A 26,832-nucleotide genomic window follows, 5' to 3' on the forward strand; every position below is an offset into this window, starting at 1 on the left:
AACAAAGAAGCAGTATCAAAATCATGTATCATGTACTGCTTTAGTAAGATAGCACTTTGAATATTGCATCCAATTTTGGTCATTGGGATACAAAAAGATATTGAGACTCTAGAAAGAATGCAGAGAAAAGCAACAAAGATTATTAGAAGATGGAGGCTAAAACTTATGATGAATGTTTTCAGGAGCTGCATATGTTTAGAGAAGGATTTGGGATGACATGATAGCAGTCACCTCTCATACTAACCGAATGTGTTCTTCCATAATGTTAGTATGGAAGAACTAGCATTAGGATATTGTTCAGGTATACCAGGACTCCCCGATACAAGTGTTCATGCAGGAGCTCATTAATCAACTGCATGAACACAGCCAGGGCAACCTGCATCCCAAACGGCATGACATCAAATTGATAGCTCCCCTTGTTTTCCATTCATCTCTTGGTTTGATATGCACCCAGTAGCACGCCTCCCTAAGGTCAAGTTTCGTTAAGATGTGACCAGTCACTAGGGTGGCAAGTAGATCTTTCAAGAGAGGTAGATGGTAGCAATGCTTCACACATACTGCATTCAGGCTCTGAAAGTCCACACATAAGCAGAGACCACCATCGTTTTTATCTCAAATCAAATCAGGTGCAGCCATTCTTGACCTACTAGGTGTAATAAAACCTCTGGCCAAATTTTTATCTATGTAACATCGTAGCTCTTTGAGTTTTTTAGGAGTCACGGAGTATATGCACAGCTTAGGCAATGTCACCATGAGAATTAGTTCTATGGCACAATCGGTAGGACAATGGGTAGAACGATGAGGTGGTAGGATGTCACATTCCTCCTCACTAAAGACCTCTGCCAAATCACCGTATATACTCGGGAAATTTGACTGGATGGGAGATTCTTTTCTCTCACCCCCTTGTCTGTCTCCCGGCTGGTGGTTCTATGCCCACTGTAATCCACAATTTCCAGAAACCTCTTTCCCACCATATAGTCAGTTTCCATTTATACAACCAGGCCAGCTCCAATATGATAGGTTCAATCATCTTCTCTATGACAATGAACCAAATATTCTCCCTATGTTCACCTATCCCTAAGGTAACAGGTTCTGTAAAATCTCTTGTGTGGCTGGGAAACCGCCCAACACAGACCTGTCCATCTGCTCAAATTTAGTGGCACATCTGCACTGCCCTAACCCCCAATTCATCTATTGCACTATGGCGGATTAAATACTGAGTACACCATAAGTCTATCAGAGCCTTGTATATAGCTTCTTGTAATGTCTGGTGATTCTGGACAGATACAATGATCAAATCTTACATACATGCCTATATAACCAATTATTTGATTGAAGAAGAGGGCCACGTGGTCCAGACTTCCATCAAATGTTGCTTGTATTGGTGGTGGCCCCCAGGACGCAGGTTTAGGCTATGTCCCAGGACCCCACTGAGGTTGCTGATCCTGCGATGCGCCACCCCTAACATGGCCATTTCCTTGATCGGTCACTGGATCCCTTCCCCTTGTCTGTTGGTCCCTGTCTTGTAACATAACTCCTCTATGTGATGCTTTATCTAAACCTCGCATCACATCTTCCAAAGAAGAACTATATGTACATGAACTTAGTTGCTCTTTAACTCCCTGCCATCTGTTTATTGAATCCAATTGCAGCTTGCAAAATGAAAACGGGTATCCAGTCAGGTATCATTCTGTTAGGCCCCTGTAGGTTCCACCCCTTTGACCCGGGCTGCCAGGAGGGCGCATCACAAAACTAGCCTCTTGAACCATTCCATTAGTATCTCCATAATATTACTTCCAGGATCAGTGAGGTAACTCCGCTTCATCCTCATCATCCTCAACCCAGCGTTTTTCCCTCCATCCTTGGAAGGGGGCTCCATCATGAGAGGGTGTGGTTCTAGAATATGCAGGCCCAGTCAAGGCAGAGCTATGTCCCCACTCCCCTGATGACTTTTGGCAAGCCCAATTTCATGGGGGATTTGACTATCCTCCCTGCAACCCTCCTTCCAGGGTTCATGCTCTTTAGGCCTCACCACAGGCAGAGAAGTCTCCTCAATAACTGTGACCTCCTTCTCTTTTTCTGCCACAACCTCTACTTCCAATTCTGCTGGCACCTTACCTTCTGCCATACTGCAGCTCCAAGATTCACTCCCCTCAACAGAAATGGAAGTGATAAGGAATGGCTGACTTTCTCTCAGCCTATCCAGGAACAGCGTGTACAAGTAAAGAAGCCACAGCTGTAAAATGCTTTATTCTGCTGCAAGCCAAGACCTTGGAATGCAATGAATTTGATTATCAGTTAAAGTCAGCCCTGGGAGCGTTTGCTTACCAGCGCTGCTTATTTATTTATTTTATTTATTTATTAATCAGATTTGTATGCCGCCCCTCTCCGCAGACTCGGGGCGGCTCACAGCAATCGCCATACAATGTAAACAAATCCAATATTTAAATTAATTTTAAAACACCACAAGTTAAAACCAATCATACACACTAGCATACCATACATAAATTTTATAAGCCTAGGGGGAAGGAACATGTCAATTCCCCCATGCCTGACGACAGAGGTGGGTTTTAAGGAGCTTACGAAAGGCTAGGAGGGTGGGGGCAACTCTGATATCTGGGGGGAGTTGATTCCAAAGGGTCGGGGCCACCACAGAGAAGGCTCTTCCCCTGGGTCCCACCAAATGACATTGTTTAGTTGACGGGACCCGGAGAAGGCCAACTCTGTGGGACCTAACTGGTCGCTGGGATTCGTGCGGCAGAAGGCGGTCCCGGAGATATTCTGGTCCGGTGCCATGAAGGGCTTTATAGGTCATAACCAACACTTATACTCATAAGCTCACTCAGCAACCCAACCACCATCCATCAAGGCCACTATATAGCTCCACCCCTCCATCCCAGATGCATGCAGATTTCTTCCTTTAATGTTCAAACTGCCTGGCCAGCTCAGCTATTCACCTCTGGGTCACGTCATGTCATCATCCATCAGAGCCTCATAGGAGCTGCGTAGATCTGGAGTTTATCACCCTTCGTATTGCTGTTTGTTTTTTAGCACCGCTACCTCTTTGTTTGTTTGTTTGTTTGTTTGTTTGTTTGTTTAATTCAACTTCCATGCCGCCTAATCCCGAAGGACTCAGAGTGGCTTAAAAAACAATAACACAATATAAAAAGGTACAAAGCAATAAAATAAGTCAAATATAATATCTAAAAACCAAACCCCGTAATAAAACCCATTTATTATAAAAGAGGCATAATTGCATGCATTCACACCATTCATACAGTTTGGCTGTGAAAGATGTACAATTTATGGCCCCGAGGTCTTCTGGCAGAGCAGGTCTTCGTGGCCTTATGGAAGGCCAGTAGGGTGGGAGCAATATGGACATTTGAGGTATTTGTTTCCATAGAGCGGGGGTAGCCACAGAGAAGGCCCTCCCCCACGGTCCCGCCAACCTACATTCCTAGTCGACGGGACCTGGAGGAAGCCAACTCTGTGTGTTCTTATTTGTCTCTGGGAGGTATGTGGTAAGAGGTGGTCCCATAGATAGTCTGGCCCTGAGCCATGTAGAGCCATTTTCACACACACACACACACACACATGTGTGGCGAGCCTTGGAACTGGGCTTGATGCAAAATTGGTTCCAGAAAGGGACATTCTCAAATATTTGAAGGGAAATGGGCAAAGAACATCTACAAACACAGAGCAAGGATTAAAATATATATTTTTGATCATAACTCCCATCATTCCATGCCAGCATGAATTGTACTATCCTGGATTAGAATAATAGAATTGAGGCCTAATGCATATGGAGGACATCAAGTTGGTAAAAATTGACTTCTCAATCGTCATAAAAGAGAAACACTCATAAAATGAAAGCATTAATTTATTTTATGCCAAATAGTCCTCCTGTCTGTGATGTCAATTTGAGTCATTAAAACAATCTTGTTCTTTCTTCACAGGACAGTCATCAGCCACCTCACCATCAAGACATTGGTTGTATGCAAATAGCTGCCAAATACATCATTGCCTATTGCCGCATAGCCCCTGAGGGGGTTTGTACTTATGGGACATGCTATTGTCACTCCACTTCCACATGTACCTTAATTGTGTTATTCATTTGGCAAGAAGTATGTGGAAGAGTCTTTCATCCTTCTTTGCTGATGATCTGCCTGCAAAAAAGGACGTGAGAGCAGAAAACCTGGGGAAGAGAACTTTAAGGCAAGATTCAAAGACTATGATTTCTCTATTTTTTTAAAAGGTAAGGGCTTCATTACCAGATAATTATAGGAACTTGCTGAACTTCTTCAGAAGACATGTATCAAGAATAAATTGGCATAAAATCTCTGCAAAATTCAGAACTTTTAAACTGTTGGCCCACTTTGCAGTTTGCATTAATACCAGACATATTCATAACTGCAAGATGCCTTCTTGATCACAGAGTATTGGTTGCATCTTGCTTCCATCCCAAACAACAGTCTTAAACCAATTGAAGCCCCCCAAAAAACAGTCTTAAGATAGTCCTTTCTGCTCCTGACAGCAACAAGTTCTTTCTGAAGCTAACCAAAAGTCATAAGGCTCTGTTACTCCTTTTTAGGGAGGCAAAATTGGATAACCTGTTGCAGGAGTCTCTTGGTGGATAGAAAAATATACACAAATTTTTCCCTTAGGTGGATATACCAGGATATACCAGATATACTTAGCTGGCGGGATATACCAGCTATATCATTGATTTGATTTGATTTTAACCAATGGTTGGTCTGAAAATGTTGGCATCCTGTGTTAACAGAGAATGGAGCCATAGACAACACAACCCAAATTATCTGTCATTTTTACATCTACACAATGAGGACTGGCTTGCAGATTAAATCACTAGTGAAGAAAAAGAAGTGTTCTGGGTTTGCAAGATTGCTGATGCTAATCCCATTCCACAGTGTCTGAAATAATTGATACTTTTAGTGACCCATTACAGATTGCTCATTGGTTGGAATCTAACATTACATATAAAGATGTCCATCCATGCAGACCTTGTCCATTTTTCATCTTCTCACTGAATATCCTTTTAGGTGGGGGGGGAAGAGAAAATAACATTTCAGTAAAGACTTTGAATTACAGATCTGCACTGTATTTTATTTGCCTTCAATAGATTATACAAGACTGAACAAAAAAAACCCTGAATTTTGTCACTTTTGAATAAAATGAGAAGGCGGATAAGGGTAGAAAATGGCTGGAATTTCATATATTACCAGTTCTGAATATCAACCTATACTCAGAGAGTGAGATCCATTAGTTTTCCAATCAATACGATTTCTATTACTTACTTCATTAAAATCAAATTTAGCACATTCAAGCATTTTATTGCTTTACCTTATCTTAAAACAAGGAGAAAACCATTAAATTATGGCAAGTGAGTATCGATCAAAAGAGGAGTTCCAGTTATTCATGAAGACATATTTCAGCAGTTATTCTCAGTTATTCATATAAACCTGCACCTGGAAATATCTGACATATTCAGGTAATAGCCATCAAGGCATTTCAATTTGCAATTGCCATCAATGACAAAGATGATGGTAGCTCAGATAGGAGCCAGGCAATTTGTAGTCACTTTCAATCCTGACTGTAGGATCTTTGAGCACTTAGGACTTTGATGCTCTTTATGGATACTCGAATCTGGAAGAAAAAGAACGTGTGATAAATGGATTTTGTAGAAAATAGGATTTTGTAAATATATATATATATATATATATATATATCTGCAAGGGTCGTATTAGGAGGAATGGAACTATGTTGCTTTGGGAGAATCTCAGCAAATGCTTGATTTTGCATCCCTTTGAACCAGTACTTCAGTCCTTATCATTCTGGTTTGGTATTGATTTATATAGTAAATATTGATAATAAAAAAGCCACCACCACTCAGGTCAGCTAAGGACAAGACTAGAAGTTTCCAAACTTGGCAACCTTAAGATCTATGGAGTTCAGCTTCTAAAATTCCCCATGCTTACTGATTTTGATGAAATATCCTTACCTACAAATATTTTCAACTTATGCACATGTGCATATCAAATAGTTAAATAGTTTCTCAGCAATATGCTCTCCTCAAGCCATCCCAACTGGGAATAAGTCTTATTCTAAATGTTTTGTTTTCTGGTCTTTCAATTAAAGCTTAAGAACATGGGGGAAAACAATATCTGGAGAACCATATGCAATCAAGAGGCATTGTTGCTAGGTAAACATGTTTGATTAGCTATGAGACTTGTGAAGAACTCTCACTGAACTGTATTGAACAGTACTGAACTGTAATTTTGAGCAAGGTTAATATCAGGAAGATCTAGATTCTACTCCATTCTCCGCTACAATCAAGTTCTGTTAGCTAAGACTGCTTCAAAGGATTATTGTGGGATAAATAGAACAAGTTCTATGTACACTGCATTGGTTTTCCCTACAAAAGTTAATAATCAAAACTGCTGATTTTAGCTTATGTGTTGCATGTGTTAAAAAAAAAACCTGAATTGTGTCTTATTGAACAAACCAAGATTAAATAACTACCGCTTCTTTGGAATATAAAACGCATTGGAGTATAAGACGCACATTAGTTTTGGGGAAAGAAAACAAGGTAAAAAGGCCTCTGCCTCCCAGCAATTTGACAAACAGCAAACAGCAAATATACACTATTTGCTGTGTATTTCTTTGCATATGTGCCTGACCCATACAAATAGCAAAGAATTGGGGAAATGTACATTATGGCAGTATATTAACACCAGAATGTTTTCTTAAATGTAAGAAACTATTACATACCTCCCAATTAAGGGGCATGCATAAGTGCACCATTGTGCCTCCCATCCTTGTTCTATTGTCTTCTATCATTACTTTTCATCATTGATTTTCTAATGTTTCATTTATAAAAATTGCCATACTATAATTGTTTGACAAATATAAATAAATAAATAAAATTTAAATAGATCTACTCTAAAAATGACTGTCGGGATTTAACTCAGCTGCCTTATCTTAATCCTAAAACTGGACACTTATATTTCAGATTATACTTTTGTAAATCTTTAAAACTGACGTTGATTTCTGGAAATATACATTGTTCTCTATTATTTAAAAGAAAATACAATAGCACTGGGCCTCTTCTGATCAAACATTTATTTTTTTTAAAAAACTTCTTAATTTTATTAAGTTGTCTAGAACAATAATAAAGCAGGTTTTTTTTTTTAAAAAAAAGTCTAATATTTTGAACATTCTATAGACATTTATAGTTATTACTTACCTCCTTGCATCCAGATTCAGCAACTGATTAGCAAAAGAAAAGAAAATTCTGCCTCTTCCTCTTCCAACTACTATTCCAACAGATCCCCAGCTCTTCCTTAGCTCCCATCCAACCTGAAGGCCATCCAACTCTATGTCATCACTTTATATTTTATAAATAGGAGTTCTTTACTATTGCTTCTCCTGCACAGTATGAATTGATGCTTTTACCACTGTCATTAAAGTGATTTTGGCATCTTCCTATATAGTTGCTGGACAGTATAGATGCCTGCTTGTTAACTGGGTAGCTGGGATGACCTTCATATATTGGTGACCTTGTTGGAAAAATACATTCTTGACATATATTCCTGATATTCTTAATTCATCTCTCTTATGAACACACAAGCACACAGAGAGATATGCTGCAATAAGCAGCCTAGCAATATTGGTGGGGGGGAGTTGCATCAAATAGTTTACAAATATTTGTTTTTAAAAGGGCAAAAAGAAGTGCTACCTTTAATTATTTACATATTGTATTACTTTAAAATTATATCATATTGAATTTATCAGTTCTGCTTCAAAATGCCTATTTTTATTGTTTTTAAAATATTAAAATTTTATTCACATTCCTAAGACCTTCAGATGTTCAAGTTGGAGGAAATAAAAATAAAATAAAATAAAATAAACATGCTTTTTAAAATCACTTATTGGTCTCTGGAGATCTGTTCTCTGTCTCAGAGTTTTAGTTTAATAGAGAGATAGAAAAAAAGGAAAAGCTTAAGCTAAATTCCTCTGGAGTTCTTTATGTTATCCTATCATTATTTAGTTCCGAAAGCCATATTCTCTGCCCCAATCTCATGTTTTGTCCATAATACCTCCAGTCACCTCTATCCAGAAATTGTTGCAAAATCTCTGTAGCACATCACTACTACTGCCACAGATTTAGTTCAACCCCCAGTGACTTTTCCAAAATGAAAAAGTGCCATACAATATTACAAGTTCAGTTTATTTTACAGGATGTTAAAAAAAACAATTCAGAAATACAATTGAGCAGAAGGGTTCTTGCAGTACAACTCATCTCTTTTGAGAAGTTGTGTTCCCATCATTTTTCCATTTGTTCAAGGAGACTATAAGAAAAGTGGAAATTTACATGATCATTCCTGACAGATCTTGGCAACTAGGAAGACAAAGAATGGAAAGGATCACTCCCTTCCAATCCAAGAGTATATTTGGATTTCAGCACAAAGCTTATTTAGACAGCAATTACAGAACCACAAAGACTTGGAGGAAATTAAATGATCAATGCAAAGAGGCTTATTTAATGGGGATATTAAGTAAACTGCTGCTACAAATGCCCATTTATCATCTACTGATTTCTAATTGGTTTCCTGTTCTGCCAGCATGCAGCATTTTCTGAAGGGATTACCGTCCTTTAGAACAACTCTTGCAAATGCAATAAATCAAATCTATAGATTTGGATAGAAGCTATACCAGAGCCAAATTATCTGATAGCACCCAAAATTAATAGCCATTATAATTTTTAGTTTGGAATACAAAATACCGTATTTTTCAGAATATAAGACACACCTCGGAGTATAACACCCATCCCAGTTTGGGGGGATAAAAATAGGGAGGGAAATTTGCCTATCAGGTATTTTCCTGGCTAGCATCCTTAGTCTGGTCAGCTTTAGCACATTATTTTATCCCCTGGTTAGGGCTGAAAAAACCCTTCTTTAGAGAGAGTATCAGTGAAAAAGCCTGCAAGCCAAGAAGATCGTTAGCACCTCATTACAACTGGAGGAAAAAGCTTTGAAAAAGCTACATTCAGAGTATAAGAGGCATCCAAATTTTAACTCCCTTTTGAGAGGGGAAAGGTGCATTTTATACTCTTTTTTAATTAATATTTTTATTGAGTTTTATAATATAAAACACACACACAACATATAACATATAACATGTGCTCAGTGATCTCACCACCAGACAATCAATCATACCCCACTACCAGTTGGGGTATTTCTTGTATAAATCATTTTAAACCCAAGAGTGAAATATTTCTTTACATATTATAGAGTGATTCCAACTTGTTTCTTATAGCTTGGTCTCGGATCCTACTCGCCATATATCATCTTACCTTGTCCCATCGCCCCATCAGCTGTTGCAAATCAATTTCATTAATCGAATTCATCCCTTTATCTATAATCTCGAATTAAATGTGGTCCACCATATACCTATACCAATTTTGCATTGTCCATTTTGTCACATCTTTCCACCCCAAGACTATTACTGCCTGAGCGCTTTCTATCGCTGTTTGTTTATTTCTCTGTATTCTCCCATCTCACTACTTTTTACTAATACTGCCATTTCCTTAGTAATCACCCATCTTATATTTAATATCCTATTAATATCCTCTTGCACTTTTTGCCAAAGGTTCTGCACCACTGGGCATTCCCAGAGCATATGCATAAACACTCCTTTATCTTGGCATCCATGCCAACAGATACCTTTAACGTTCCGCTGAAAGTGTGCAAGTTGAACGGGTGTGTAATACCACTTATGTAATATTTTCCTTCTCATTTCCCTAACTCTTGTATTCTTGATTTTCCTTATATTCTCTACTGTATTTTCCATCTCTTGCATCTCTAGTTGTATCTCATTTTGCCACCATTTAGTCAATCCTTGGATCACATCCCTGTCTGACTTCACTAAAATCTTATATATATTGCTTGATTGCACCTTAGTACCCTCAGTTTTTTCTCTTATTATTTTCTCTAACTCTATCTCCTCCCTAAATAGTGCTTCTTTATTCTCCCTTTCATTCAGATATGGTGCGTTTTATTCTCTGAAAAATATAGTACATCTGGCCTGGAACAGCCACAATATAGAAAGTAAAAAGTTGTTTTGAAAAACACAGCAAGAGCATTTGTAAGATTCAAAGTGCCATGCCCATGTCAATGTGCTTCAAGTCACCTGCTTCTTTGATTTGCAGTTTTCAGTTCCATCTACTTTTTTTAAAAGTCCAAGGCTATACTAACAGAGGGATAGACTCAAGATCACATGAAGTGTTAATACCACTTTATAATGCCTTGGTAAGAACACATTTGGAATAGTGCATCCAATTTTGGTCGCCACAATATTAAAATGAGACTCTAGAAAGAGTGCAGAGAAGAGCAACAAAGATGATTAGAGTACCGAGGGTTAAAACATATGAAGAATGGTTGCAGGAACCATTTAATTAATTAATAATTAATTAAAAGAAGGGGTGACATGATAGCAGTGTTCCAATATCTAAGGGGCTGCTACAAAGAAGAGGGAGTCAAGCTATTCTAAGCACCTGAAGGCAGGACAAGAAGCAATGCGTGGGAACTAATCAAGGAGAGAACCAACCTAAAACTAAGGATAAATTTCCTGACAATTATAGTAAAACAATTAATCAGTGGAATGACTTGCCTCCAGAAACTGTGGATCATGGATGCTCTAATACTGGAGATTTTAAAGAAAAGATTGGACAATCATTTGTCTGAAATGATAGTTAGGACTAGAAGACTCCAAAGTCCCTCCAACTATGTTATTCTGTTAATTATTCATTTTATTATTAATGTTTCCAACTGAGCAAAGAAAAGAAAACATAACCAAAAACTCATCAAAAAATGTTTTTCTAAACTTACAGCTGAGTTACCAATAGTAGGGATGGATTCTAACTTATCTCACTGATGGTTTGCTTCCTCCTACACTGTGGCTACGCATGTATTGTGCACCCTGTGGCCACACCGCATGGACGCACAATGTCAAAAATTTGAATTTTTTTTTTAAAGCTGAAAACAAGATGGCAGCACATGCGCAGTGCCAGATACTCAGCTACTGTGCATGTGCAGGAGAAAAATCAGGGAAAAATTCCCCCGAAAAAGATGGTGGCATCCATAGATCGACACCAACAGAACCAGCTCCGTAACGTTACCAGCAGTTTGCTGCCAGTTCTAAAGAACCGGTGCAAACCAGGAGAAACCTACCTCTGGTCAACAGCATATTAAATATTGAATGCATCCTTAAAAATCTTCAGTTTAAAAAAATATTTTAATATCAAAGAAGTAACATGTAGTAACCTTCCCTTATCCATTTCTATAATTCCCTGTTTGCTCTTCAGATCATAACTCCTTTGAAGTTCAACTATTTTTTCTTAATAATAGTGAAGATGCCGTTATTGTAGACTTGATTATGGATTTAGAGTATCCACTCTCATTGAGACAAGCTCTGATCCATGAGAGGAGACTAGACAATGCCTATGGAAAAATGGCTTTCTGTTTGCCCATCATGTGCCTTTCAGGATGCTATCTTACCCAGAAAATAGGAAATTGGAAGGTAAAATGAGCCATACACCATACTTTATTTACCTGCTTTTTCTAGCAAAAGCTTTTTTCTGTACATGTCCCTATTTCGAATAGATTCAGACAATCTCTGAGTTTACCTCCTATTGCAGCAATGTATTATTAATCCCATTCAGTAATAATTCAAGAGAAAGGGCAACAAATTAGCTATGGAAATGCCAACTTAAGTCTATTTTGTCACGTACAAATTTTCATGGACTTTTATGTGCTGGAAGAAACTCATACAGCTCTGAGTATTTTCTGTATAGTCTGTTATATGTTATCAAGATTTTGGATCAGGCAGAAAAATTCTCTCTTGGTGGAAGCTTTATTCAACATTTGATGGAACCAGAAGAAAGCACCCACCTCGAGGACATGCCTCAAAGTTACCTGTAATTCTTTTTCAGCTGTTTGGACATAATAGTGAGGACTACTTAGAAAATCTACTGCAGAAAAAACAATTGCTATCAACCTGCCTTCCATTGAGGACCTGTATACTGCCTGAGTCAAAAAGAGGGCTGTGAAAATACATTTACAGATACCTCACATCCTAGACACAAACTTTTTCAACTCCTACTCTCAAAACAATGTTACAGAGTACTGCACATCAAGACAACTAGACACAAGAACAGTTTTTTCCCGAACCTTCAACACTGTCAAACTATTTACTAAGTATGCACCTTTATTAATCTTCTCACCGTTCCCATCTCCCATCTCCTCCCACAAATGAATGTATGAGTGTAACTTTGCTGCTTGTAACCTTACAATTTACATTGACTGTTTCCTAATATGATTGGATTACTTATTTGTATCCAGTCTGTTGTACCTTATGATTTTTGACAAAAGTATCTTTTCTTTTAGGTACATTGAGAGCATATGCACCAAGACAAATTCCTTGTGTGTCCAACCACATTTGTCCAATAAAAATTCTATTCTATTCTGTTCTGTTCTATTCTTTCCCATTCAAACAAATCTTCATACTAAACCCATCTTCTCACTGAATTCCAATTACAAAGAACAAACCTCTGTAATAAAAAGCATCCTTTGTCCCATATAGGTCTTTTCATATAATATAGGATCCTTTGCATGGAAAACAGAGCAATTATCAAGAACTTCTAGAGATGAAAATGTCCATCTGTTTAAGATCACTACTGTCTACATGTGAAAGATAATTCAAATATGGTGATATCAATGTGTGCATTTCATAAGCATAAGTGTCTTACGTTTGTCCAAGTCTGACCAATAATATGTCCAAATAACAAATGGCAAAATTCATCACACAAGCACAGACCCTTTTGTGTTTGTGCGATGCCATTGCATGTACATGCATGGCAGAACAGATGTCCCACTATTGTGATGCTTGTTTTGTTGCTCTGACAAGAGTTTGGGATTTTTTACCTGCCTTAGTTTTAAAAAGATGATTTCCCTGAAATCACTTTGTCTTCTGTAAAATTATTTTACTGCAAATCATTTGCTGTAAGAATGTCTGTTTGTAATGAACAATAAGTGTCTGCTATGTGGTTTTTAGAATGCAAAAATGTGCCTTGCACCCCACGAGTCATGAATGTCACACCCTCATGTACAACTCCTGAAAGTAGCTGCACCTTTTCCCTCTATAGCTGCCAGAGAACCCAGGAAAATGTATCTTTTGTTTAAGGAATTAACAATAAGCAAGGCTGTTATACTCAGAAACCCTAGATACTCAAAAGCACCCTGTCGCTTTTTGAATCTAAAGTCCTGCATAATTTTAATAAGCAAATAACTTTCTTTGTTTCAGAAACAGCTCTTGAAAAAAATATGATAAAGATACAGACAGCAAGCCAAGGATATTAGCTCATCTTTTAAAGCTTAGAATTAGCAGATGCTTCCATTTTCTTAATAAAAATGTTTTGGAGGTGTTTCCAGACATATCTTACAACAACAAAAACCAGATTAGTTACATATGGTGCTGCAGGAGTTAAATATAGATTTGAAGGGGGAAAACCTCTAAATTTCTTGTGGTTCTATGACCAATATGCAAATTAATGTGCCTATTTAGGCATTTACTTAGTGTGTGAAGAATATAGGGCTATACATTAACAGTAATGTTCTTTTAGCAGAGAGAAAGCTCTAAACAATAGAATATATATTACAGAATTGCAACCAATTACTTATTGGAGCAACTTAAAAGTATAATGTAAGGAAGAATATGTTGCGTTTTTAATAAGAGTGGTCAACCAAGAGCATAACCATTCAAAAGGCAGAACATTTTCCTTTGATGCAATTTCCGATGATCATTCATAATATTCTCCAAAAGTGCATCAATTATATATGAGGTGTGATATTTATTTATTTGCAGTAGCTCACAACAAGCAAATAGCTATTAGGCAAACTGGATCTTGTTTCTGTTTTAAAACTGGCATAGTAATTTTGAGGTACAAGGCTTAATCATTTCCTTTTCCTGCTGGCCATTTTCCAGTTAGATTTACTCCTAATCTGTTCCCAAATGACCCTTATCCAAAATCTGAATAATTCAGGGGACTGAATAACCTAGGGAGGAATTTTTTAGCAGAAAATTGGTCAGGAAAAGCTGCAAGTCTCCAACTAATCAAAATAAAACACACATTTTGTTCCTACATGTATGTAATATGTAGGTTACTCCTTTTTTTTAGAAGTTTTTAGAGAAGACTAAACATGTTTTGATAAGAGGTGGGTTTAAAATTGGATAGAGGCAAAGTGTAATGAGAACCAGTATCTAATTTGCAAATATTCCTGAAGGAACCGCCTATTAAGTATGTGGGATTTCCAGAATGTGGAATGGGAATCCTTAGTCCCACTTCTCTCTTCATGTATTCAGACTAGATGGAATAAAATTTTTACAATTATGTTGGATATTCCTTTTTTTAACCAGAATGTAAGATTTAATATCAAAGAAAATATTTGCACCATGTCAAATTAATTAAAATACTTTCAGTTCAGCATGGACAAAGTCAAAGAATAAAATTAATTCTTAGTTAAGACGTGTTTTATCCTTTCCCTTTTTTATTTTATAAACTGCACTACAGGAGATAAAATTAAAACTAGACTGAATTAACATTTCTAAAAGTCAGGAGCAAATGTTAACACTACAGACAATCTAACCATAATATTCTTTACTATTTTCTTTCTTTATTTCTCAGAGTGTCAGCGCTAGAAATTGATAACATTTCCACAAGGGTTCATTTTTCTTCATATTAGATTATTCAGTAGAGCCGGTCAGAAGGAAGAAAACCATTTCTCAGTGTGATCAGGCTGTTGCTATATCAGCTGGAGTTATGCAAAAAGAGGTAAAGAAAGAAGAAGGAGAAAGAGAAGAAAAAGAAAGTTGCATACAGTCCCCAAAGCAATGCAATATTCATATCAAATATTTAACATACGTTTACACATTTTGAAAATATCTGTCTTTAAAATATATTCATGGTAAGAACACGCTCCTTAGGAGTATCAAAAGGAATTGTTTCATTGCCAATAAATAAATCATATAAAAAACAATGCACCATGCCCAAAATTAGTTGTAATAAATACATTTGCACTTTAGCCCGCTTTATTGCTTTTTAAAAACTATGAACACAATATATTTCCAATCTGTAAATCCAAAGTTTGGCAAATTCCCCTTAAGCTAAAAAAGAAAAGAAAAGAAAATGCACAGGGAATAATTAGAACGAGTTATCCAAAATAGCTACGAGTTATTGGGGGAAAGGATTTCTAAAATACCCAGGTGGAGACGGAAAGCACAATATAATAAAGAATCCCTGCTCTGCCTGTGCATATATCGCTGACATGTCGCTTGCTTTCAGAAATGTAAATGATTTAAAGGGAAGGGATAAGCAAAAATGTACATCAGGTTTGCTACAGTTTTACAACCTACTTTAATCACATGGGGCTTTCCTCCAAAGGATTTGGGAGGGTGGTTTTTACAGATGAGATTTCAGTAGGGCGATTAGGGATGCCGAACATATGTGGCGAGCAAAGAGAAAGAGAGGGAGGGGAAAAAATGTAGTGATGGTTAAAGCATAGTTTAATGACTCCAATCTCCATCACTTTTTCGAATGTATTGTATGTGGAAGTCCATAGTACAGCATAATGTGTCATAATTTGGCCTCCAATTCTGACAGCAGTGCCTGACTTGGGCATTAAATCATTGCCCCAAGGAATTCACATTCTGGCAATTCCTGATGGGTAGGGCTGTCATCTCCTCCCACACATTACCTATCACTTTTGACATGATTGAATCAAAATTAGTCACTACATTTAGATGTAAATTAGAGACATCCAAGAATAATAATGAGCGCAAAAATATAACTCTGTGAAATTGACACAGCAACAGCTCACTACAGTTTCCCAGGGTGTCCTAGAAATTATTTAAGCCATGATAATGAAAGTATTGTATCAAAAAAAAAACCGAGGAAAACTTTTTGGAGGAATGTATTTAATCCTCAAATCCAACCCATGTTTTGTAAGATTAACTTTTCTTGCAATTATTAAACATTAAGCAAATACTGTGTGAGCGTGTGGAGGGGGGGGTGTTGTGGGTGTGCACCTGCCATGGAAAGGGAAGCAGCAAAAGAGATAACTGCCTACCTATGAAGTGCACAGGAGCAAGGCTAAGTGCCTGGCAGATGTTTCCCATTTAAATTTTACTTTTAAAAATGCTGTAAAACCATTATTACAAGATCCCTGGATGACAGCAATTATCATTTTCACTTTGCGGATTGAGGATAGCTGAGTGCATGCTAGTAAAAAGGGAGGGGGCGAATCTCAGAGAGTGATGAATCTGACCTGCAGTGAGTTCACATGTGACCATTCAGGATTTCATTAACTAGCTGAAGCAACTTCCTTTTGTTTTCCACTTTATATACAAGCCCTTGCTGTATAAAACCTCACTGTAGTTTTTACATTGATATCTTACCTTGGGCGGTGAGATGCTTGGGTGTATGCGTGAGGATGTGGATGATTTGGATAGAGTGAATGGCTGGAGTGACTGAATTTGTAAGAATGAGAGAGCAAGGGGGGGCTCCATCTCTTGCCCCCCTTGCTGAGTGCGCAAAAAGAATCAGGTGGGGGCACGGTTACAAACCTGGCTTGGTATGAGTGAGATATGTGGCCTGCCGGAGAAGAAGAGAGCTGATGGGGTGAGGGAGGGGATCTCTGGGGGGGGGGGTAGAGCCAGAGTATTATGGTTATAACTGGGAGAGGTAGATATGGCAGGAACTGAGGGGTAAGCCACTCATAGGGAACTAGGACTCACTATTTCAAAGCGATTACCGTATATACTCGAGTATAAGCCGACCCGAGTATAAGCCGAGGCACCAATTTTTGCCACAAAAACTGGGAAAACGTATTGACCCGAGTATAAGCCGAGGTTAGAAAATGCAGTGGCTACTGGTAACTTATAAAAATGGAAAACAATAAAATTACATTAATTGAGACATGTTTTAGAATATTTATTTTAAAGAAAACCAGTAAACTAGCTCTGTAAATTTAAAAGAGGGTAAACAAATTAACAATATTAACAATAAATTAAAAAGTAAAAAAAGTAGCTCGATCAGGAACAAAGCTAAAACCTAAGAGTTAAAATCCTTCAAAACTGGATTCCTTCTCATCATTAATTGGATTTACATTATTGTTCTGTTTTTATATATGCTGTGAGCCACCCTGAGTCCTTGGAGAGGGATTGCATACAAATCCAATTAAATAAATAAACAAACAAACAAACAAATAAATAAGTGTATCCAAAGAAGAGCTTCAGCATTAGCTGCTGTGAGGTTATCAGCATAGAAAACCAAATAGATAGATAGATAGATAGATAGATAGATAGATAGATAGATAGATAGATATAGATAGAAAGATAGATAGACAGACAGACAGACAGACAGACAGAAAAATAGATATAGATAGATAGATAGATAGATAGATAGATAGATAGATAGATAGATAGATAGATAGATAGATAGATAGATAGAAATAGATACAGATAGATAGATAGATAGATAGATAGATAGATAGATAGATAGATAGAAAGAAAAATAGATAGATAGAAAAATAGATAGATAGAAAGATAGAAAAATAGATAGATAGAAATAGATACAGATAGATAGATAGATGATAGATAGATAGATAGATAGATACAGATAGATAGATAGATAGATAGATAGATAGATAGATAGATAGATAGATAGATAGAAAAATAGTTAGATAGAAAAATAGATAGATAGAAAGATAGACAGATAGAAAAAGAATTCCTGTCTAGCTCTGCCTCATAACACATTATTAGATCCTATCCAAGCAAGGACAGCAACTACCACAAAATACCAATGCAGAGAGAGCAAGGAATAGTTACTCACCATTGCTTTTTTCCCCTCTTGGTTGGAGCAAATGGCTGCCTCTGCTTGAGCTAGGGAGAGGAACTACGGCGTGCGAGAGGGGACAAAAGCTGGTGCCTCCTCGCTCTGGCTCAAGCAATGGCGCCCTCGTGTGGTGACTTTGTCAATGACCCGAGTATAAGCCGAGGCTGTGTTTTTCAGCCCATTTTTTGGGCTGAAAAACTCGGCTTATACTCGAGTATATACGGTATGTGTTCCGGCCTCTCTGACTCACCTCGTACACCTGGTGACTTGGGATGTCAGGACCCTGGGCTCAGGCTGCTGCTATTTAATGCCAGGTCTGTTGTCAGCAAAGCTCCCCTTGTTCGTGATTTAATCATGGAGGAGGGAGCTGACCTGGCATGTATAACTAAACCCTGGCTGGGCCAGGAGGGGTGTGTCCCCCCTCTCAGAGACGTGCCCAGACAGAATTCAAGTATCAACTGTCACCCCAGGGAAGAAGTGGAGAAATGGCAATTATAGCATGCAAGAGTCTTCATTCTCCCAGGATCCCTACCCTGGAGATTGTTAGGTGTGAGTCTCTCCTCCTGAAGTTGGATTCTGGGTTTCAGTTGGGTCTATTGCTGACGTACCTGCCTCCCAGCTGTGTTACAATGGCCATGCCTGTGCTGCTAGAAGCAGTAGCTGGACTGGTGGTGAAGTTCCCCAGGCGCATGGTACTGGGGGACTTTAACTTGCCATCACTCAGCAAATCCTTTGATGCAGCTGAGTTCGTGGCTTCCATGACAACCATGGACCTGACCCAAGTAATTCAGGGTCCAACTAATAAGGGGGATCTCACCAGTGAAGGGCTACCAAAATTTTTACTGCCACACTGTGAGTGTGGCTTGTGCAGGATTTTCTTTCAACATCTTTCAGTACAGACTTAGGAAATAGTTTGACAGTGTTGAGGAAATTATTTGTTTAGCAGAGTGATGGCATTCAGGGGGGAAATGTACTTGTGTCTAGTTGTTCTGGTGTGCAGTGCCCATCATCATCATCATTATCAGAAATACACAGCAAATGAAGTTTATATGCTGGATTTCATATCATAATATCACAAGTCGAACGCTTCCTAAGCATCTAGGACTGTATTTTCATATGGTGCGCGCAGAGTATGGTGGTCTTTTGCAACTGACAGATCACGATTTTGTCAAGACTTCTCCTTATCAACTTTTCCTTCAATCTTGTTGAGGAACTGCCCCTGCAAAGCTTTCTTGCGCCAACTGTCAGCTCTGGTTTGCATTGCAGTTTCCCTATATTGATTCTTTGTCTGTTGTACTTCCTTTTTTAAAATAAAAATATCTTTATTGGTTATTTACATTGATAAAAACAAGACAGCATAAAAAGAAAGCAAACATACTTTCAAAAGCTTCCGGTAGTTTACTTTAATCAATGCAGTTTCTTCACTTTCTACCAATGCATGTTTTTCTTCTACTACTGTTTGTTTTACTTGTAAAAGTCCTCTGCCACCACATTTTCTGCGCAGATATGTTGACATCACTATGAGGGGCAAGGGTCATGAGTTTTCCTGTTTTTCTGTCCACATTGTCCAGTTTAGCCTGTGTCCAGTTTATTATGCCAGCAATGTATATTATGACAGGTATAGCTCATGTCTTTATGGCCTTGATGGTATTGCCTCCATTGAGCTTGCTTTTGAGAACTTTTCTGACTCTGTGTATGTATTCTTTGCTGACCACATTTTTAACATGCCCATGTTTGATGTTGTCCAGTTGTAGTATGCCCAAGTAGTTATAGGCCTCTGGTTGATGACATTTTATAGCTTGACTATTAGGCATGTTTATGCCCACGCTTTCAATGATTTTACCCTTCTTCAGTCCTACTGTGGCACATTTGTCCAAACCAAACCCCATGCTGATATCAGTGCTAAAGTTCCGGACAGTGTTGGTCAGAGTGTGAATTTCAGTTTCAGTTTGTTCATACAGCTTCAGGTCATACATGTACAGCAAATGTGAAATTTTATTAGATTTCTTGGATGTTTGATAGCCAAGGGCATTTTTTTGTAAGATTGCTGACGAGATCATGGCAATGATGAAAAGCAATTGTAACAATGAGTCCCCCTGAAAAATTCCTCTTTTAATTTTGACAAATTGTTGTTATTATATTATATTATATTAATTATATTAATTATATTATATCATATTATATTATATTATATTATACTATATTATATTATTATCACAGTCATCCAGATGTTCAGACTGGGCTTGGCATTTTTGTCTACCTATTAAGTCCTTACCACTTGGGATAGACAAGTGTTATTTTTTCTAATTCTTTCTCTTTTGTTCTACTGTCTCTGAGCACTGCCATATCCACTATCCATACTTTTAGTTATTTCTTATCGACAATGGTTAAGTTTGGGGTGTTATTTGTGTGTCTGTTTGAATTCTAAAGGCCCAGAGTAATTTAACTTCATCATTTTCTATTATTTCTCTATTTTATGGTTCCACCAGTACTTACTTGGGGCAAATGGTATTTCTTTCAGATCTTCCAGTGCACAATTGTTGCTAATTTGTCATGTCACTGCTTGTAGTCAATCTGTGCAATCTACTTGCAGCACCTTACCAGGTGTTCCACTGTTTCTTCAGCATCTTTGCATAGGCAGCATTTACTGTCTGTTTCTGTTTTCTCAATTTTGGCTTTGTATGCATTTGTCCTTAAAGACAAATGTCTCCTTTCTGTTCTTCATTTGGCCAATGTTGTTGTTGTTATTATTGTTTTAATCTTCAATTCAATTCACAATCTGCGACTGGTAAAAATAGTTCAAGTCCTAGCCAGGAATCTAACAACTGTTAAGGTAACATTTGAGCAGGGCCGCCATCAGGAATTTTGGGGCCCCATACAGCCTAAGTGTCTGCCCCCCCCCCATTTTAAAACTACTTTATTTTGCGACATACCAATTATGTATTAAATTTACCTTTAAAAAAAAATTAAACCCTGCCATTACAACAAGGTACACTTGTTTGACAGATTAATAATATGTTAATAACACAGAAAATATATTCAAGTGACATCAACATATTACATACATATAAATAAATAACCAGAACAGTGCAAATACACCAAATTAACAAAATATTATTAATTTTGCCATCAACAATATTAAAAGCAGCAATAAGATGGCACAAAGGATAAAGACAAAATACTCCTGCATCACACTAGAAAAATATTTGTTTTCACAATAATACCAATAAATAACAGGTAACCAGAAGATAAATTATACGCAATAATGTTTAAAACTATAGTAAACTCCACCATAGGTGTAAAAAGCACAGTGCAAGAAAAAAGAAGAGAAAGAGGAGGGAAGAGCAAAAAACCCTTCTCCTCATTAACCTCTCCATCTATCTCCTTATAGCATTTTCCAAAGTTTGCAACATTTTAAAATTGCTTTATAAAAAAGAACATACCCTCATGTATCATCAAATCCACATTATGAAGCAAATGTGCAAAAAATCCAAGATTTTTTCTCATACATGTACCTGCTATTGAGTTCCATAACTTAATATATTTAAGCTTTTAAATGTGTAATGTATAATGTCTCTTAACAAACAGCATGTCCATGGCTCTAAGAGCAACACCTTTTTTTCCTCTTTATTCTTTCTTCTTTTCCTAGGATGTTATCGTATCTATTAAACATACGGTGAGATATTACTGTGTATGCATTTAATATAATTTAGAATGTGAAATTTAAAATACCAAACTCCTGCTTCAGATCTTCTCTGCACAAGTCTCAAAATATGATGTGGTTGTTTGTTTTTTGAAAATCCTTAATCCTTAATCCTCTACACAGCTTCTCCTTTGCATATTCAGATCTTCCTATTTCCCAGAATGCTAGCTTCTCGAATCCAGGATGGTGTTTGTTCTCGAATCTAAAATGGCGAGATGGCTCCAAAAAACATGTCAACTCCAAAGCAACAAATATTTTCCTCACACTTAGAAGGGAACAATTTCGAAAAAAACCTAACACCATAATCAAAATGTATACCAAATTAGCTCTGATCCAAACTTCATCTTTAACAGCTATGAAGCTCTTCAGACAGAATAGAGAAAATTAGGCATTTTTGCTGACTTGTACTCTTGCCTGCTCCCGATTGTAACAATTTTGCAACTGAATCCAATTAGCTTCCTTAGCCCTCTCGCGGGGGCCCCCTCATTTTTCAATTTGGCCGGGCCCGTGACGCCTGTACCGGTAATACTGCCCTATCGGCGGCCCTGCATTTGAGTATACTGTATAGACAGTTCTGAGTAAGGTAGTCTTTTTGCAAAGTTGGGATATACAAGTTCAAAATGTCTATGTGCTGTGTCTAGGCAGCCCTTGGGAATTGCTCCAAGGGCTCCTATTACTGTTGGTACAACCATTGCTTTCTTCTTTCATAGTTCTCAACTTATAAACCACAATATTTTTTTTTATTTTTTCACCTATTTCTCTTCAATTTGTACATCACCTGATATTGTAATATCAATGAAACAGGCTTTTTTCTCTTTCATAATAATGATGGCAGGTTTGTTGTGGGCCAGATCCCACAGGATCTTGACTTACTTATTTTCAAGAACTTTGTCAATTTGGTGTTCACAGTAATTTTTGCTGCATTTGAACCCAGGCTTCTGGGAAAGCTTCCAAAGTATAATTTTGGCAACTCAATCATGATATTTTAAATAATCAATCTGTCTGTCTACAGACAGATTTTGCTGCAGCCACCGATAACATGATCTATTGTTTCATCCTTCTCATTTCATAAGTAACATTTGCTGTTGTTACTGACACATTGAATTTTTGCTTTGATGGGATCTGCAATGCTTGTTCTTGGGCAACCAAAATAAAGCCTTCAGTTTCTTTCTTCAGCACTCCTGATCTCAGCCAGCTCCATGTTAGCTTTCCTTCAATGTCTTTCAGATATTGACTGTTCATATGCTTCTATTTCCAGTTAAAAACTCAATACTCAGTTGTTCCTTTTTGATATTGTGCTTTTAGTCTCATTGTTTTAAAGAGCTTTCCATTTTTCACCTCTTTCACCAGAGGCTCTTTTACTTTTTTGTGTGTAGTCATTTAAGCCGTGTTTTCCTTTTCTATGGTTTGTTTTACCTGTAACTGTCCTCTGCCACCCTGAAATCTTGGCAAGCACAATTGATCAACATCACTTTTTGAGTGCAGAGCATGGTGCACTGTCATTAGTTTTCTTGTTTTTCAATCCAAGTTATCAAGTTCTAGCTGAGTCCAATCAATTATTCCAGTTGAATATCATATTATAGACGCTGCCCAGGTATTAATTGCCTTTATGATGTTTTATCACTCAACTTTGAGTGACTCCGGACTCGCTTTATGTATTTTCCTTGACATGGTTGTGCAATAGGTCAGAAGCTTCCAAAGCTCCTAAGTACTTATCCTCCTCTTCTGGTGTTACTGCTTTCATCAGCTGTTCATTTTCAAATTTGAATCCATCATCTTCAACCATTTTCCTGCCTTAAGAACAATTGTTGCATATTTGTCAATGCCAAATTGTATTTCAATGTCTCTGCTAAACTCCTCAGTACTTTTTAGCAGTGAGCTCAGTTCAGCTTTTGTTTCTCCAAGCAATCCTGCATGTAGAGCAAATGGGAAATTTTCAGCCCTTTTTTAGCCAATTCATAGCCACAGTTTGTTTTGTTCAGAATGCTTGTTAATGGCACTGTCAAAAGTGTAAATAACAGAGGTGTAAATGAGTCACTTTGGAAGATTTCTCATTTGATTTCAATTTCACCAAGTTCTTCTCCACAGGCCATCAGTTTAATTTGCCATAGCTTCGTGGAAGACTTCAGAAATTTCTGGATGTTTCTACTAATTCCAAAGATGTCTAAGCATTTAACCTTTGTGGAACAGAGTCAAATGCTTTCTTATAATCAATTCAGATCATGATAACAATTGTCCCTATTTTCTTTGAATTCTTCCAAACCAGTTTATCAATCATCAGTTGGTCTTTAGTTCCTCTTGAATTTTTACAGCATCCTTTCTGTTCAACAAGAAACAAATCCTTGTTTTCTAGATATATATAAATTTCGTTTACAATAATTATAAGTAATTTATATGTTGTTGGCAGGCAGAGGTGGTTTCTTATCAGTTCTAACTGGTTCTTTAGAACCATTGGTAAACCAGTAGTGATGTCATGGAACTGGTTCTGTTGGCTTCTGCACATGCATAGATATTGAGTTTTCAGCACTGCGCATGTACATACATGTGGCACAGGAGAAAGGTAACTGGTGGCGAGGTAAGTTAGAACCCACTCCTGTTGCCAGGTAAGTAATTGGCTGCAATATTCAATTTTATTTTATTTTTCTACATACTTCTGAATGAAAAAAGTTTTTCCCGTTGTCAGCCATTTTTCACTTTCTGGTATTTCCAGAACCTGATTCATCTGAGTTGCTAATCTTGCATGCAGACTTGTTAGTGATTTCAACCAGAAACTCTTCAGCTCATCTAAATTAGGGGCATTCCAGTTTTTCACCTTCTTTGCTTGATTTTGCACCATTTCTGTTGTCATGTGAACATCTTCCATTCTAGTCACTGCTACAGTGCTTTCAATATGCTTGATTCCCTTTGCATTCCCATTGTGCTACTTGCTCTTTTCTCACAAGTTCTTCCAAAATTTCAGGGCATTTTCTTTATTAGATTTTTCTCTTGTGGTAGCACTATGTCCACTTTTAAGGGTCTTATACAAATGATGCTGGTTCATTCAAAATTGTGAAATTTGCTCAAATTGCAATATTCAGTTATCATATCATTTTATTTTTTCTGCAATAGCTACAACTATTTGTTTTAGCTCTTCAACTACAACTGTAATTTCCTTGTTTTCCAGGTCATATTATGTTGTCAGGCTAATTCTCGTTCTTTTGTTTTGTTTTATTCTTCAGGGTTTTTTGCCTCAAATCCTTCAAATTACTTAAACTAAGTTCCATTTTGGTTTTCATTTCTTAATTGTCTTATTCTTTCCAACTTTCAAGCCTAATTCTTCAGTAGTAACATAAGCTGCTGCATATATTAGTCAATTTGTTTGAATTAATATTTATGTTGGAATAGTCTGGGCAACTTCATTCATATATGTCAATAATTTCTCCAAACATCTTGTACTAACCTTATTCAATTATGGCTACTATTATTATCTCTTTTATTCTTTAAACATGAAACTCAGTCAACTGAACATTTAAAAAAGTGTCACAAATGCCACTGACTGGTGCTAATGGTTGATACAGGTTGCTACCAGTGTCCCTGGTATCAACCATTCTTAAAATATATAACGTTCTAAGTAGTGCAGGTTTTTTTACAGTTCCGCTGATATTATTGCAGGAAGCTGCAATTTCTTGATGTGTTTTGTGAAATTCTTGGACATAGTACTAAGTTCCTCAATGACAAAAGGTATCACTGTTACATGTTTCATCCATAGCCATGTAGTTTCGATGGACAGTTTATGATATTTCATAATTTTTTCCCAGTTCTTTTTCTTCAACTCTGGCATCTCCTGGTACAGTGTTATCAATAAAATGTACTCTTTTTCCCTCGACAACTGTTATATCTGGTGTGCTGTGTTCCTGTGTTCCTGGCAATCTGTATTCAAAAGCCCCACAAGATCTTCACTGTCTCATTTTCAGTAACTTTTTCCACTTTGTGAATACAGGTTTGTCATATTTTTTACATAATAACTAATTTAGCAACTTGATTGTGTGTAGCTTTGTAATCAGTTTGTGCAATTTTGCTGCACTCGCATATTAAATGTGAAACAGTTTCAACGTTGTTGTTGCAAAGTCGGCAGTTTGGATTGTCAGTGGATTTTTGTATCTTTGCTTTTATGGCATTAGTTCATAGTGCTTGTTCTTGATGTGAGTGGTCCACAACCAGCTCAGTTAGTCACAGATTCTGAGGAGGATGAACCAGGTCCATCTTGGCACCCTAGGCCAGTGTTCTTGATAGCTGAATCAGAGAGTAATAGTGAGGGAGAATTGAACCTGAGAAACCTGGGGAACCACCAGAGACTGTAGAAACCCCAATTATGTTAATGTCTGACTCAGAAGGGGAGGGAGACATTGGGGACCAGGAGTCTCTATTAGATGCCAGAGTCAGAAGGTTAAGAAGCAGACAGGAATATCTTTATGGGAAAAGTTCTAGAACCCGCTTTCTTCCTATGGAAGAAAATCCACACCCATACAGTATATAAGTGAGGATTTATGGGTAAAGAGACTTGGAGATTCAAGCTTGTAATGGTGGACATCCTAGATCCGGGGTTCCAGAAAGGCTTTGCTGGCAAACTGCTGTTAGCCCTTTAAGTTCATCATGCATAGATGCAGCTGTCTGAGGAAAACATGAAGATTTGTTAGTGTGTGTTTAAAAGGCATTAGTACACTGAAGAATGTCTACATTGGATTTGTCTCCCGGCCACAGCCGCTCCTTATCTATTAGACAATTTGATCAGGAACACTGCCGATATGGACTAAAATCCTGAAAGTTGGACTAAAAGTTGTTTTGTACAAATCATTTTTAAATATAGATGTGTTTTGGTTTAAATTTTCTGCAAGTGGGTGCTCTGGTTTAAAGAGACATAAAGTTGACAATGCTAGAATAATAGTTTCATAATCAGCACATACATCAGGACTTGTTGTTCTGTACTTTGCTCACTCCTTCTCTGTTAGGGTTTTGTTGTTGTGGCCATGTTGAGGCACTCTTGCAGTAATTGAAAGCTTTCTTTTAGTCCGAATAACAGGAGTAAGACAGAGACTAAAAAGAAGAAACTTTTAAATATAAAATTGAATACATTTTAAAATGTTCTCAGAACATTTGAACTTACAGTGTTAAAGCTAAGCAG

General features: G+C 37.4%; 1 long non-coding RNA gene across 1 annotated transcript in view; it reads right to left on the bottom strand.

The window, feature by feature from the left end:
* Window positions 1–5,103: 5,103 nt before the first annotated feature.
* The window catches only part of LOC139167351 (uncharacterized), a 109,662-nt gene continuing 87,933 nt past the window's right edge, over window positions 5,104–26,832 (bottom strand). Inside the window, exon 3 of the long non-coding RNA XR_011559109.1 lies at window positions 5,104–5,664. This is a non-coding gene — a long non-coding RNA (uncharacterized lncRNA). The remainder of the gene's footprint in view (window positions 5,665–26,832) is intronic.

This window comes from Erythrolamprus reginae, chromosome 4, assembly GCF_031021105.1.
Source record: "Erythrolamprus reginae isolate rEryReg1 chromosome 4, rEryReg1.hap1, whole genome shotgun sequence".
Classification (NCBI taxonomy): Eukaryota; Metazoa; Chordata; class Lepidosauria; order Squamata; family Dipsadidae; genus Erythrolamprus; species Erythrolamprus reginae.